This window comes from Heliconius melpomene, chromosome 9 (assembly GCF_056956725.1).
Source record: "Heliconius melpomene rosina isolate 202511_hmr_F chromosome 9, ASM5695672v1, whole genome shotgun sequence".
Classification (NCBI taxonomy): domain Eukaryota; kingdom Metazoa; phylum Arthropoda; class Insecta; order Lepidoptera; family Nymphalidae; genus Heliconius; species Heliconius melpomene.
Genome location: NC_140397.1, coordinates 799,301 through 815,210, shown reverse-complemented (window position 1 = coordinate 815,210; position 15,910 = coordinate 799,301). Strand labels below are relative to the sequence as shown.

At 32.2% G+C, this 15,910-nt stretch overlaps 1 protein-coding gene across 7 annotated transcripts in view; it reads left to right on the top strand.

The window, feature by feature from the left end:
• Nucleotides 1-2,981: 2,981 nt before the first annotated feature.
• smash (smallish) overlaps nt 2,982-15,910 on the top strand; it is a 151,893-nt gene continuing 138,964 nt past the window's right edge. For 6 of the 7 annotated variants that reach the window (XM_085190365.1, XM_085190364.1, XM_085190363.1 and 3 more), the window contains exon 1: nt 2,982-3,143. The gene's annotated coding sequence lies outside the window, so the exon portion shown is untranslated. The remainder of the gene's footprint in view (nt 3,144-15,910) is intronic. The other variant, XM_085190360.1, reaches the window with a different exon arrangement.

Below are 15,910 nucleotides of genomic sequence, written 5' to 3'. Positions count from 1 at the left end.
CACTCGCCTGCTTGTGTCACTGCGCCAAGACGGCCTCAAACTCTTAATATTAATAAAATAAATATAACACATACTATCATATTTTGATAATAGGTCAACAAACACATTGTCAAAAGGTCGTCTAATCTATACTTAGAATAAAATTGTAATCATCGCTGTATTTACATTGAAGGAATATGAGAAAAATGGTAATGGGGGGCATTTATATATTACAAACCAAAACAAAGAATTTCAACATTTTTGTCTGTTCGTTTGTTCACGCGTATTTCAGAAACGGGTTGACTAAAAATAAATGCTTAAGTAAATTGGCTAAAACTTTATCAATATGGACATTATCTTTATATGATGTGTTATTAGATCCCAAAAATAAATCAGATGAGAAAATAATAATAGTGCGGGCGAAGCCGCGAACGGGTCGCTACTACAATATAAAAGGCAGAATATGCAAAACACTTCAATATATAATTTAATTACCATCTAACATTAGCGGTTCGTATAAAATGTATTTCTAGCATTGAAATAGAAAATGCGGGTCACGCCGGTGCCGGTGCCGGTGGTGGTGGCTGGTGGGTCGTAAACACGCCTATAAATCATTTACACGTTATATTGCTAATGCACTCTGAAATAGATTGACAGATTACTGCGAGCAATACGTTTCTAATTATTATTGTCGAAAAAAACAAAGTTTCACGCGTTTTCCCGCGTGTAGAAGGTTAGATAGAGGGTAATTAAGTCCCTCCATTTCCCTCGCATCGACCGATTTCCGAATTATTTCATTGGACGACGGAACTCAATGTCACGCTTTTTGTTGTTACCAGAACGAGCAAATGAAAATACAAATCTTCTTTCCGATATGGAATCAAACCCTCAAATTTAATATTTTTCTACATATGATTTGATTTGATTCTGTATCCCGCACATTCTAAGATGGGCAGAGGGAACCTGGGAACCTAATGATTAGATAGTCCGTTCCCAAATTTCCGCCGAATTCTGGAGGTATTATGTGTTGAGTAGAGTTCAACGCCATACGCCGATACGACGTGACGCTAAATAAAAAATAGGTAGAGTAACGATATCGAAAGTAAAACCTGTTATTTATTTACTATAACAGGCTCGGGTAAACTATTAACATTTCGGTACTAAGCAACTGGATATATCAGGAAACATATGTAATTAATTATGTATAATTGAGTATATTTTCAGTTATCTTCCGCCTTTACAAGATAAGAAACAAATCCATGATATTGAACTCTATTCATGTTTTGTTTTTACTTTTTTTAAACTTCATACTGTATCCCGCATATAGCAGGATAGATAATTGGAGGATAAATAATGGGAACCTACTGTTGAGGCACCCCAATTTTCGGCTAAATTTTGGGACATTGCGTGTTGTGAGACGGAACTCCCCAAAGTCCCCATTTTTTTTATGGAAAAGACAAGGCAAACGAGCGTTCAGGTCATCTGATTTTCTTCACGCTGTACCCACACTGTACATAGCAGAATAGGCACATGGCGTGTAAGAATCCCAATCCCCTTTCCCATTAAGACACTTTCGTTCTCCACTTTCCTTTGAATGGTAGAACTCGACGCCGCGCTTCGTCTCATTACCACAGCGAGTGGGAAGCGAACCTACAACCTATCACGCTATTGCCTCTGCGACTGGCCATAATGCCATCTGTTGTCGCCATCAATACAGAACAGCAGTTCTGTATTTATGGCGTTCCGAGCGTGCCAATTTTTTTTATCAATAAATGTCACCATTTAATAATGTGTCATTAATATTTCATAATATGTGGGTAATGCGGGTGTGAACTTGACTTTTAAATGATAAAGAAAAGTTACAAGTATATCGATTTTTATACATATCTGTAGGTACTCGTATTACATATATTTATCTTGCTAGGTATGATTGTAATCTCAACGGTTGTGGGTTCGATTCTCTCAAGCGGACTTGATTATCGACTGGCCTCAATATTTATTACACAATAATTATTTTAAGATAATACCTATATTTATAAAAAACTTTGGTTACCAAATTTACATATTTTCTGAGTGGAAGTTGTCATTAGTGTTCATATTTATTAAAATTAACTGAAATTTTTAAAATGTCTGTATTTTTATTAACCCTAAGCACATATGAAATAAATTAAAATCAGTTAATTGGACTTCGTAACATGTTTATTTTTATTGGTACTTTTTTATATTTAATCTTAATTGAAGTAAGAAATTAAATGTTTTAAACTTCTTAATATGCTTAGCAGGCCAGTCGTGGCGCAGGGGCATGAGCACGCGACTATAAACAAGACTTCCGGGAGACTGAGTTCGATTTCTACTCGAGGAATTAAAATATTTAATATTTTTATTTCTTCTCTCTGATAACAAGGCAAAGCGCGGCCTTAAGTTCCGTCACTCAACACGCAATGCCTTTAGAGTTCGTCAGGAAACGGAAGGTTCTTAATGCGAATGAAGTGTCTCAATACTAGGTTCTCAGGTTCCCTCTATCTACTCTATTATATATGGGATACAACGCAATTTGAGACACAAGCCAAATGTAGTAAATATGAATAATTGGATATATATAAATATTGAGTACTTACTGATATGGTATTAAAATTTATTTTATGAATATTCATATTCGTTAATTTTTCTTGTACAAACGTGTTATTAGTTTAATTTTCCATATTTTAATAAAACAAAAAAAATACACGACACTTTCATATGATTCGCATATTTAAAATAAATTTTAAATTAAAAATAATTATCAGTTATTTACCAAATATTTTTTTCGGTACAAATTTTACTCATATAACACCAAAAATATATTTTTTTTACATTAAAAAAAATAAAACCCTATAAAATAAAAAAATAAAAGGCAACAGTCACACTAAGGTATTACAATATAAATCCAATCCGAGCTAAACACAGATACCTTAGAAGTATCCGAACGGTGAGTGGGCTGAGATCTCAAGATCGTCCCCTTCCCGCGCTTCAGTCCGCCGCGTGCCACCGTTGCGTACAGACGTTCGTTAAACTCTCTAAAAACAAATTTAAAAACTGTGTACCGTGTTTTAAACGTGCTACAGTGAACTGAAATAGTGTTTTGTGCTTATAATCTCTTTTGTACGTCCACTACTAATATTAACGTAAGTAATTTTTAAGTTTTTTTAGAGTTAACTGTAAAATCCCACCATGGTTTGAGCTATGCCGCTTCTAATGCGTATTCGCGGAAAAACCTGTCGTCTCAAATCATTGGACATGGACTGTATTTTTTTTATTTTATAAATCTAGGTCGCTACCTGTAATTTAGCATTTAAATAATCTATACATATAATAAATATGAAACTTATTTGTCCATACATTTATCAATGTAATAAGATCCAAAACAGTAATTTTCAAATTTTTGCTTATAACGGAAACAACTCGCTACTATATTTTGATAAACTTCGCTTAACATTTGGTGCTTGTTTTATTTCATTCGTAAATATGTTATAACAATTTAGTTTCTCAAGTAGAAGTCGCGATAATACAAGAATATTATAAAATGAACGGCCACAACTTATAGTAAAAGTAACGGTAGCCACTGCAGCGCCAGTGAGTGACCTATCACAATAATTCAATTAGTATGTCAGACACGACCTTAAATACTTACTATATTTAATAAGTTAAAACACGTGAGCTAAAAAAATAAATATATTAAAATAACTAAAGAAAATTATTTTAATAGATCGAATGGAAAATGGATGGAGTGTTCACGAAAAGTTTTTTTTAAATCCTGACACCAGTGCGTTCAATCAAACTCTGCTTTCAAAACAGCTTTGTATGGTAATGAATGTTCTAGAATATAGGAACAACGATAGTGTCCCTAAATCGTAAATACGTCATGCCTGTTACCTGTCTTACATCAGTTGGATGTATAGTTTAGTTTATATTGCTTAAAACAGTTAAAAATGTTGAGAAATATGTTAACAATATATTTTACATAATTATTACACATTAAATTAAATAAATAACTTATGTAAAAGTAATATTATCATATTAAAAGTTAATACAAAATAACATAAAAGTGCTTTTATTAAAAGAATCTTTTATACTATAACTTAATACGACAAATATTAATTAATAGATTCTTATTTATTTCTATTACGTATTAAAATAACATTAAGGTGAGTATAAAAAACAAGCCAAATACCTGGAATGTCTTGTAATATATATTTTTTAGGAATAGTTAAAAAAGGTAGAGACAATGTCTCCGATCTGAATTAAAGAATTATAGTAAAAATAAGAATTATTTATTAAGGCTGCTGACTACCTGTACGAGCGTTTAGGCGACTAAGATTCGAACCTAAACAAATCGTGCCATTTCCCGCAAATTCTCACGTACGTTCAGTATTACAAACGCTTATGAAACCAGGTTCGTACCTACTTCATAGTTCATACCGACACTGTAATGATTGAGCCATCATTTTCTTTGAGATGTAACATATAGATACGTAACTGTGTTAGTTTATTATATTTGTAATTTTTTTTACTGCATACTATGTTAGAATAGGTAGAGGTAATTTGGGCTTGTATTTGTAGTAGCTATAATTCATTCAGCTATAACAGCAGTGAGAATCTAGTGTTAAATTACTCCGTTTCCCATTATCCATACATTACGCAAAGTTTCAGATATTACGTGTTGAATAGAAATGAACGCCGCATGTTGTCTCAATTGACTGGAGGAACGAAAAAAATAAAAATATATTAATTCTCCTTAATGATTTCGAACCCATAACCGTCGCGTACAGCCAGACACTGCGCCATGATGGCCTCATTAGATATATCTGTAGTATTTAATTTTTTATTATATTTCATAGTATGAAGCACGCGTTTTGTTTGTAAATAGCGCGTGTTGCAAATACTTTTGTCATTTCGTAGCGTTGTGATTTCACTTATTTTCCTGTTTATTTGGTAAATACCAAATTGTATGTATTTGCTTATTATTTGTATACATATACGTAAATCGTTGATATTTAAATATATGTACTTAGTTTTAAATAATCTTTTTCATAAAAAATCATATTCTTAAAGCTGTTTAAAATTATATCAATAACGTAATGACTGAGTGGTTGGAGTAACCAAAAGTGTTAACAGTGTAACAGATTCTATTTGCCAACGATTTAAATAATTGAAAAAAAATATTCTCCTTGTCAAAAATAACAAAGAAGATAATTATGTCTTTACAAATTAAAATTAATTTAGGTACAGGGGATTTTTGCATTGTTTTATTTTCTATTCGTGTTACATCCCGTATATGAGGATAGACAAATAAAAATAATATTCGAGACATTGCGTGTTTAATGGCGGAACTCACCGCTGAGCTCTGATTTGCTATACATTTTTATATAAATACTTTTTTTATTTCATCTAAGAAATGTCAAAAGTCTAAGAAATATTTTCTATGTCATCTAAGAAATAGCAACATTCTATCGAAATCTACGCGTATTTAACCAGTTAGTAATTTTAATGTATTTAAATAAATTTCTCTCAACAATTTCTAAGTAAACTTGCATACCGATACGTTAAGTAATGTAATTTAATCGAAACCAACAGCCGAGTGTAGTTTTTAGCGCTTAAGCAATATTGCATTCCAGTAGCGAATGCATAGGTTTTATACTATTTATATTTTATACTATTTTAATATATTATTTATTTGAACTCGAGTGCATCTTTACCCGACTTCGGCGAAGCCCAAACGAAGGGTTAGGTTTTTAGCGGGTACGTCCATATCTTTGCTGCCTTGTAACTGTTAAAACAATGTATCTATTTTGGTGATTGGTACATCGTTGGATTTTTATTGTTCATAATTATATTCTTAACAACCTTTATTTGTGAATAGGTACTATAAGAAATTTTGAACTCGTGCCTCTAGGGAAACGTTCAAGCGCATTAACCACTAAGCCATACGTTCTCTTCCTCCTATAATGTTTCTCTACTAAGGAGTCTTCAAATATAAATACAAAATAATTTTACCCACATGCATAAATTTCTGTAACGATTGCTTTATAATTACATTCTAAGTACAATATTCAAGGTTTTACTTGCCGCATGATTAATAGACCGAGCGAGTGTGGGATGCAAAGTGGTACTTCTTTTAGTTAAATCTACAGGTAATTTGGGCAATACCACCACCACCAACGTGACCTTTTACACCCACGAGTTTTCGTTGTTTCCATGAAACACTATTATGTTAATAAGCCTGAGCAAATTGAGGCTGCTGTAATCAATATTGTTGATGTTTTTGGCAAGAAATGTGGATATATAATAGGTAAGTTAAATTTTTTTGAGCTTTACGTTGTGTCAAGTCGGGAACATCATAGGGAAATTCGAGGGAAGGGAGTCATAATTAAAACAATTCCGTTTTCCACTTTCCGTCGAATACTCGAAAAAGGCGAAACTTAAGTTGATACCAGAGCGAGTAAATGAAAATATTAAATATTTCATTTATTCAAGTAGGTATATGTGCATATATTTGAAACATGCATACTTGCATGTTATTCAGTGTTGTGTTGTAAATAAAGAAAATTTATATCTCACATTAATTTATATCCAAACCTCGTACCACCATTGTTTGCAAATACCCAAACCGATGCATCGTGGAGAACATTTTTGTAAGGCGTCCTATGGAATGCTAATTTTTATTAAGTTGAAATAGTACTTTGTGGTAACGCTGGTGTAATGTTATGACGTAAATTAGCTTGTATTTTCTCCTTTTTTGTGATCTTTCCTTAACTTACATAATATACCAATATACATACACGTATAAAATCGAAAATTATCGTCTAGAATTCGGCGGAAAATGGACACAGAAGCCCCTAACTGGAACAGAGTGTCTTAGCACTAGGTTTCCTGATTTTGTCTACGTACCCTGCTGCTGGATATAACGTGAAACTCAAAATATATACATCAATGTTTATTTTATGTTAAATATGAAATTTCATCAGGTGTACCACAAGGCAGTCAGCTGCGGCCACAACTTTACAAACAGCCCCATTATACTATCTTTTATTTGTACAAATCATGAGAAATTCAAATAAAATCATCATTCACCTTTATCTGTGGGAACTGGGTTAACGCGCTATCATGTTGTAATTATTATGACTCGATTGTTGTATAATTAGTTTTCTATCGGCCTACAATGTGTGTTTGTCTTTGCAACTATAGCTACGTACCTCATTAGGTAATTTATGAAATACGCACTGGGTGTTGGAACTTGACATGTGGAGCAATAAATGTGTAATTGCGTAGTAGAATAATATTCCAAGGGCACAAACGTGCTGCTAAATGTGACAGGTTATGGGTTCGATTCACAGGAAAGGGAGAGTCTCTTTAGTCAAGCAGTCAAGCGCTATTCCATTGAGCAACGCTAACCTTAAGTACCTACCAACTTTACTTATATATTTTTTGTATTCTTATAAAGAATTATAATTATAATGAGAAATGGATAAATTATTAATTATTTTTACTTTATTATTTCTTTTACTAAGTACTTGTTTGTTATGTCGCAATGCTGACATCATTATTTTCTTGCATTGCTGCTATGTTTTTATAATATTATTGTCATTGTATAGATAGTTGTTATAACAATTAACTTGCTAAGGCTTTTGATTATATTTTACTATCAATTTTAGTTGATAAACTCAAACAAACAGGAATTAAAGGGATTCTCTTTGAGAATTTATCTCTTTATGCGTTTTCATTGCATTTGCATTAATGATTGTCCGTCCAGTCTAGTCTTGTCTTCCTATTGACTGTACCCCAGGTACCCCACCTTAAGGTAGAATGTTTGGTCTTATACTATTAGGACAAGGAGGATAAGGAGCAAATAAGATCTAAGTAGCTACACAACAAAAAAAAATATGCGTAACTAACTGAATGGTTTATTGATATAAAGTATTCAGTAGTACTTGTTAAACAGCGAAACCTTAGTGTCAAGGCACTTCGTTAATCGCTTTTTACTTGATTTCTACCGTGTGTTGAACAATGGAATTCAATTTCGCCGTAATATCTAAGCATTTAATTTAAAAAAATATTTTAAATATAACTATCATGAAATTTGTAGATCACCTTAAAATCGAGAAATATAAAACTTCCACTAAAATGTTGTTTCGAACAGTTATGTTACACAAAAAACCTATACGAAACTCGAGTAATCATTTTTTTTATCAATTCCACTTTTTGCATAACGCCAATCTATTCTAATTTTTCCTTGACACACCGTTAAAATGGGTTTTTGCGCAAGAAATTGTACAATAGTGTTTCACGTTTTGTGCTTATCTAAAACAATTATAGAATATAGATTAGATACTTCTATTGGTTTCCCGTAAAATACCTAAGTTTTAACAACTTAAGTCGTCATTGTTCTATTGTAATCGTTTTTTGTAATTATATGAAAAATATAGTAAATAATTTTAACGAATTTACTTTGCAAATATACATTTAACTTAATATTAAACTTTGGCACAGCGTCTAACTTGTGGGTTCGATTCTCACTCGTGAGCGCGACGTTGAGTTCCGCTAATGAACGTACAATGTCTCGATTATGCGACAAAAAGTGAGAAACAAAGTGTACATTAAATTTTCTCTGTCTACCCTGCTGTGACACAGCGTAAATGAAAAAATGTAATGAAATTCCAAACTACGACCTTCACAGTTCACGTTATACAATCAGACACGAACTGCCATATTGAAGTCATATTATTATTTAACAATTTTGTAAGTACCAAGTATAACACGATCAAGGTAATTATGATTGTCGCTAAGGTTATACACTCGGAGAGCGGAGATTAAAGTAGGGTCCGCAAAAACATGTCAATTCGTTAAGCACACATCCTGGCGACGCTTTTTGTTAGCACAATTGATTAATACGCGTCTCCTTTTTAACTTTCACACGAAAATTATTTGAAATTACAATTGATTTGATCGTTTGTTTTTATGTTACATATTACTCATGAAACACGCTTACTTAACTTTCAAATTTAAAGTCATCTGAGTCATATTATATTTTTTTTGTATATTATAACTTTGGGTACTTAAATCATTTTAAAATATTAATAAGGAAAATCCTTTATCCATACAAGAATATTCGAGATTCACAAGAGAAAAAAGAGCTGTTAAACTCAGTAATTACTCAAATTATTTAATTGCTGAGAATTATCGTTATTCTTTTCTATTGTAATAACTACTTTAGATTGGTACTTTCAAACAATAGGCCACTGCAAGGGCGAGCATTCAATTATTATAAAATACAATGTGCATTTAATTTTTTTATATCACCCTTTTTTTGCTGACCGTCCTTTTATGACCTTGCACGGCGAAGTCTTAGTTTTTTCAAATCGCTTGTACGTTATCTATACGTCTGTTTTAATTAGCTGAATTAATTATGTTTTGTTTAATTGAAATATCAAATGCTAAATATTCTGGTTGATTAATCCGTATACTAATAATACTAGCCTTTAGCTGTCTTCGCTTCCAGGAGCTAAAAATTCTTATCAATGTTATTGTCATAACTGTAGTATTCAAAACAAAAACACAGTATACGAGAGTAATGATGAAACAGTCCAATTCTCTAGCTTCATAATAATAGTATCATAAATAGGGAGATTTGAATAAAGCAATAAAAATCAGTTCAAAATTTCTGGAGATTAGCCGGAACAAGTAAAAAGACAGACAGAAAAAAAATACAGACGTTTGTTTGTGTTTCAGTTCATTTGAGAAAACAGCTATGGAATCACAGACATACTTTTTAATTTTATTCATATGTGTAGAATACGATAACAATACAAGAACTATCGCCTTAAATTTATTAAGCTATCACGAAGTTCAAGGATGGTTATTTGGGGTATCAAAACTCGACATCTTAATTCCACGGTAAGTTGTATCGTATGATAAATAAGTTGCAATCAGTTCCGCCGTAAACATGTCGACTTGGGTTTTGCGTATCGGAATTGGGTCACTCCGGACAATGCACCAGTGAGTAGCCTACGTGTCAAGATAAGCTGGTCTGTTATTATGTTGTCTTTTATTAAAATAAGAGTTTTCTTTTTTTTTAGCTTCACGCTGTATTACATTGCAGGATAGGCAGAGAGAACCTGGAAACCTTGTGTTAAGACATTTTGTTCCCATTTAGACTATCCCGTTCCCCATTTTCCGCCAACGTCTGGAGGTATTGGAGTAGTGGGATTCAACGCCTCGCTTTGCCTTGTCGCATGGTCATGTCCTTACGCTACGACTCTATCAACTTCTCGATAAATTAATAAGTATTGATATACCTACCTTGTGTAAATCAAAAATTATCTCGAATTTTAGTTTGCGAGAAATATGTGAAGAAATATTCAAAAATTATTAGGTACTTACAAAATTTTGCGCAGGTGCTTGAAAGTAAAAAAATACCCAATTCCAATATCGTTTGTTAAAAAATCAAGTTGGTTAAAAAATAATATTTAATTGTATGTAAAATCCGGCATTTGATGGTGAAAGTTGGTGGGAACTTTATGGGAAGGAATGGTTAATTCATTTTAATATGTAAATCTGGACCTATGAGGTAAGATACGGTCTTTTGCATACTCGTATGTCATTTTTAAATGTCGCATAATTTTCTTTGTTATTTGTACTGACAATTTTATGGGACAAGCCTTCGTATGATTAAATAATTTTAAAGAATAATTCGAATTGAGATCCCGTAAACACGGTAAAATGGAAACGGAATGAAAAAATAATTATCATAATTATTTCACCAATAGTACTGTTGGTATACCTACATTATTCTTACGTCTAACTTGTATTGTTAGACTATTTATTAAAATAAATCAGCGTTTCTTTGCTATAAGACCCGAACTATGTAGTTCAAAATATTCATTTCAGTATAACCAGTCTCAAAGATAATATAACTATAATCCAAGAATCTCTTCTCTCGAAAATAAGTCTTTCTCTTAATAAGGATATATTTTTAAAATAATAATGAAGTTTAATAGTATTCTCCTTTTCTGTAGTAAATAAAAATTCTGGAAAAAAACCTTTAATGCATCGAACAAAATATTTAATATTTTTTCTATTAATTCTTCAACTGTCTAAAGAATTGGTACCATATATATCTGTCTGCTCATTAGGTATAAATAATATGAAATAATTTCCTTTTCCCATTATAACCAGTAACTAAGTGAGTTACGGACCAATCAAATAATCGTGATCAATCGGTATTAGAAACTCATGCAGTCATGTCCTCTTCTCTACCTTATCTTTAGATAATGTTCCTGAAAAGAAAATATAATTCTTTAGATTGAAATATCTATTTAGTTTTGTATTCATTTATTTTTATTCTTCTGATGGTTTTAATTATTCGACAAAAACCATTCCTTGAACGACATTGAACCCACAACCTGGATAAGATTTCCCCATCTGCGCCACGTTATCTTCGAATAAAACAGTATTCTACACTAGCCAATGGTTCTTGTATATCACTTATGAATTCAGGCCAATAATAATTTTCTCTGATCATCTATGCATTTCATCTTCAAAGGAAATGGTGATCTATTGTTTAGTTGTCAAAGTCCAAGTTTCCTTGCGCTGCTATCAAATGAAGAATTAATAGAAACTGCGTAACAAGAAATTAGTTTTCGGTTCAAGATGAGCTCCACGTATGGTAAGTACAGGATGTTTATTTTGCCATCGCTAGAGAGATGGAAACGAAATTTTCTATTGAATTTAAATCTAAATTTATTACTATTATAGATTTAGGTCTATCGACGAATTGAAAATGTATGTGATTTTTTCTTATATAGTAATACAAAAGCTCTTAACAGTTTTCTTTTGGGGTCACAATTATATTTAGACACAATTTTGAAACAATATAAGCACGGTTTAACCTGCGGCTTCGCCTGCATAATTAAATGATAATTAATAACTAAAAGTTGTGAATGACACCGTAACTGTAACTCGGATCGTATGTAAATTAGCACAAGCTAGAAAACGAAAAAAAATTTCAATTCGAACCAATAGGTAGTTTCTGAGATTATAACGTTCAACCAAACGAACTCTTTAGTATTATAATATTAGTATCTAAATATAGATTTGCAATGCCTCAATCTAGAATGAAAATGGGGAATGGAAGTGTTTTAATGTGAACGGATAACACTAGATTCCCTCTGGCATAGCAGGGTTGATATGTGAAGCTAAAAATAATATATATTCGTAAGAATTATGATGTAAATTATTCGTTCAGGCAATACTAACTGTAACATAAAATATGCGACTAATTTTAATAGTTTGTATGTGTGGTGAGCAAATCTCATGACTTCCACAAACCAGCTAGTTCGGTTTTGCATAAATATGAAGCATAATTTTAACATTTACACGTCAGAATGCTAAATACGTATGTCATTAAAATTAAATCTAAGCTATTTTAAAATAATAAACGTACATTCCACTGTCTGTTGCGCATATATTATGCATAATTACTCAAGCATTTCATTATGGAATTCGTAAAATTTTTCGATAAAAAGTAAAAAAAAGCCGGAAGAAACCTAGTGTTATGACTCTCCGTTCCCTATCCTCCGCACAATTTTCGAGACATTGCGTGTTGAGTGGCGTAACTCAACGCCATGATAATATAACACTGATAATAAACAAAATACGACTAAAGGAAGCCAAGAACCAGTTGTTAAACATTTTGTACGGTTCTAAAAGTATTCCAAAGTTGGGTCAAAGTTTAAGATTAATTTAAAAGATAAGTTTTTTACTGCCTCATCTCAAGGTGACGCCCACGACGATTATCTCATTTCGCATAAATATTCAAGTTTTTGAAATTGCAGATTTATAAGTTGGTCTTTAACTACCTTTTACTTTTTTTTATTAAAATTCTGTTTCTAACGGTATTCAATAGGTGCTATCATCAAGATTATAGAGGCTTTCATGGCGCAGTGAGGGACGGTCGAGTGTAAACGCGATGGTTATAGGTTCGAACCTCATTTATGTACATTAATGTACATAATTAAGTCTCCCGAGTGGGAATCGAATCTCCAACTGTCAGGTTAACAGGCTGATACCGCCTCTGCGCCACGACCAATGACACTTAGATATTATAAAAGAAGTGAACGTAACCCATTGTACAATACTTACACAAACGAGCTATACCCCGTCTTTAGTTGTACAGTTTTTTATTTCAACTAATTCGACGCTTCATTGAATTACGTATTACGTAAATCCACTCACATTGTTACTGCTAAGTCGTCGCTTTTGATGTGGGAATATAGTAACAATGGAACTTTAATATTTTATACACCTGTTTAATATCTGTGTCTACTCGTATAGCTTCGTTCTGTGAGAATGTGCTATAATGATCTGTTATTATATGTTAAATGCATTTTTTACTAAATGCACTAGTGCAGTCAGACGGTGTTTCTTCTAAAAGATTCTTTATGCTTTTCCTGGGTTTTTGTTTTCGTTACGTAATTTATAGTCGTAAGAATCTTATATAAATCTTATTCTATCCCTAATATTCACAGTCCACCCAACGTTCTTATACAATGACAATTTTTTAAGAAGAAAGAAAGATATACAAATCTAAGCCAAATAATTGTATTCAAAATATTAGACATGAGTTGAATATATTTTTTAAAATATTTTAGATTACCAGATTTACAATTATTTATTAGTGACAATAATACATTTGGGGACAGTAGTGGCCAAAGGGTACAAGCGTTACAAACGCGACAGCAAGTGCGATTCCCACTGGAGTAAATTAAATATTTAATATTTTCATTTTCTCGCTCTGGTCGTTAGGTAAGGATAATAGAGTTCCGCCACACAACACTCAACGGAGTGTCTTAACATTAGGTTCCCTCTGCCTACCCTCTAGTGTTCTAGAAGCTAAAAAGCAATTATAATAACAGTACGTTTGATCGTCCACTGGAACGAGCATTATTATTCTGGTTAAAAATAGTACGTGTAATGTTTTTGCTGTATTTCGGAACACAAATCGAGAACTGTTATGATTAATTAAATCTTAATTTATAGGTTCCCCATAACTTCACATATTGATTTCGACTTTACTACCCGAGTTATGGTGCGCAAAATAATTTTATAGTTTGGACTATGTTGTGAGCATTAAAATTGATTTAAACGAGTTACTTTTGTCGAATTTGATTTATTTTGTTTGACTTTACGCTATTTTTGGATAACATATATATTTTTTATTTTTTTTTATAAAATAAACTATATTAATGGCCTTAACTGGCCGCGTCACCATAAGAATTTCGAGAAAACTCCTATTCACTCCTTGCCCTAAATATATACCAAATTGCAAACTTCTAAGTCCAGTAGATTCGTCTGTGCGTTGTCTCTCGAGTCAGTCAGTAACAAAAAGCATTGTTAAATTTATATATAGACAGTATATGCAATCAATATAATGTAGTTTGTATGTTGCATTCTTATATTACATATGAGACGTTTAGATGGGTATCAGATTTAGCAAGACCTGAATGGGCAACGTAAAATGATACCACGATCAGCATTTAGTAAGCAACGATGACCAACTAGGACAAGTGAATTAATAAGATAAGAAGAATATATTTTTTTTCTCTTTTTTTTGCTTCACGCTGTATCTAGCACGTAGCATTGTAGTCAGGGGGAACCTGGGAACCCAGTTTTAAGACACTCCTTTCCCGTTCATTCGTTCAATAAAAACAAAAGCCGTCGTGGCACAGTAGGACAACATCATCTAAATAAATGTTCGATCTCCATTTGCGGGAATAAATAATTTTCGTTTTTCCTCCTTTCCCGTCACATCATATCTTAACACTATACCCTGCCTATCCTGCTATGTGGAATAAATCGTGAAACCTACTAAATATTACATCATACATGAATATTTTTTTAAGTGGAAATCAAACGCACAACCATCTCATTTCACTCACAAAGGCGACAAAGTGATTTCTGTTTGCCCATTCTGTTTTACGTGAGAATGACACGCCGGAAGGGGTGGGAGCGTGTTTGTTCCGTTACGGCCAAGACTTGGAGGTTTCATAAATTATCTATAATTAGTTCGAACTGATAATGTAACCGGTTCGAGATGGTTTGTTGTAGCGTGTATTGAACTTGTGTTTTTGAGATTTTTTGTGGGTAAATAAATAAATGGGTAAATTTTTTTATTATATTAATATTTATTTTTGTAAGTATCGTTAGACATTTATTATTCGAAAATTAAATTAAAAGAAAATTAAATCAGCTTCATGCTGTATCACGCACACAACAGGATAGGGAGAGGGAACCCCAAAGATACTGCGTCTCTCTTGTTCCATCGATTTTATTTAGTAAACCTCAAGGAAATCGAACTCCGGTAATCAGAGTATTTTGATTTTTTTATGGGTTCACTCTTACCGCACATATTCTCAATGAGGAGAAGAATGAGAATCTGGGAACCTTCATGATATTCATCAAGTTTCGGTTTCGAAAATCAAAGTTATAGTAGTATTCGATTTTATTACTACTATATACAAATGTAGGTTAACATTACATCGTCCCCAATAAACTTAACAAAATATATTACTTCCAAAGGAATTCCTTTGATGATCACAATTTACGTGATAATAAGGAGAAATCCATATAGGATTTTTAAGTTTATGCGCGCATAAAATTAATTAGTCGCGTGTTGAATTACGAAGTGTTTAAGAAAGTTAACTGTTCTTATATATTTTTATGTAGGTATGTTGTAACCGCAATATCGCTTTGTGTTGGTATTGTTTTTGTTGATTTTTTAATGTTGTTTTTTATGGTATTATTTTGTGTTTGGATAATATATTTTAGGTTATATTTATTAGTTAGTTAGATTATTTTAGTTATGTTTCTTAGGTTTTTTTTTAATGTAGCTCTGGCT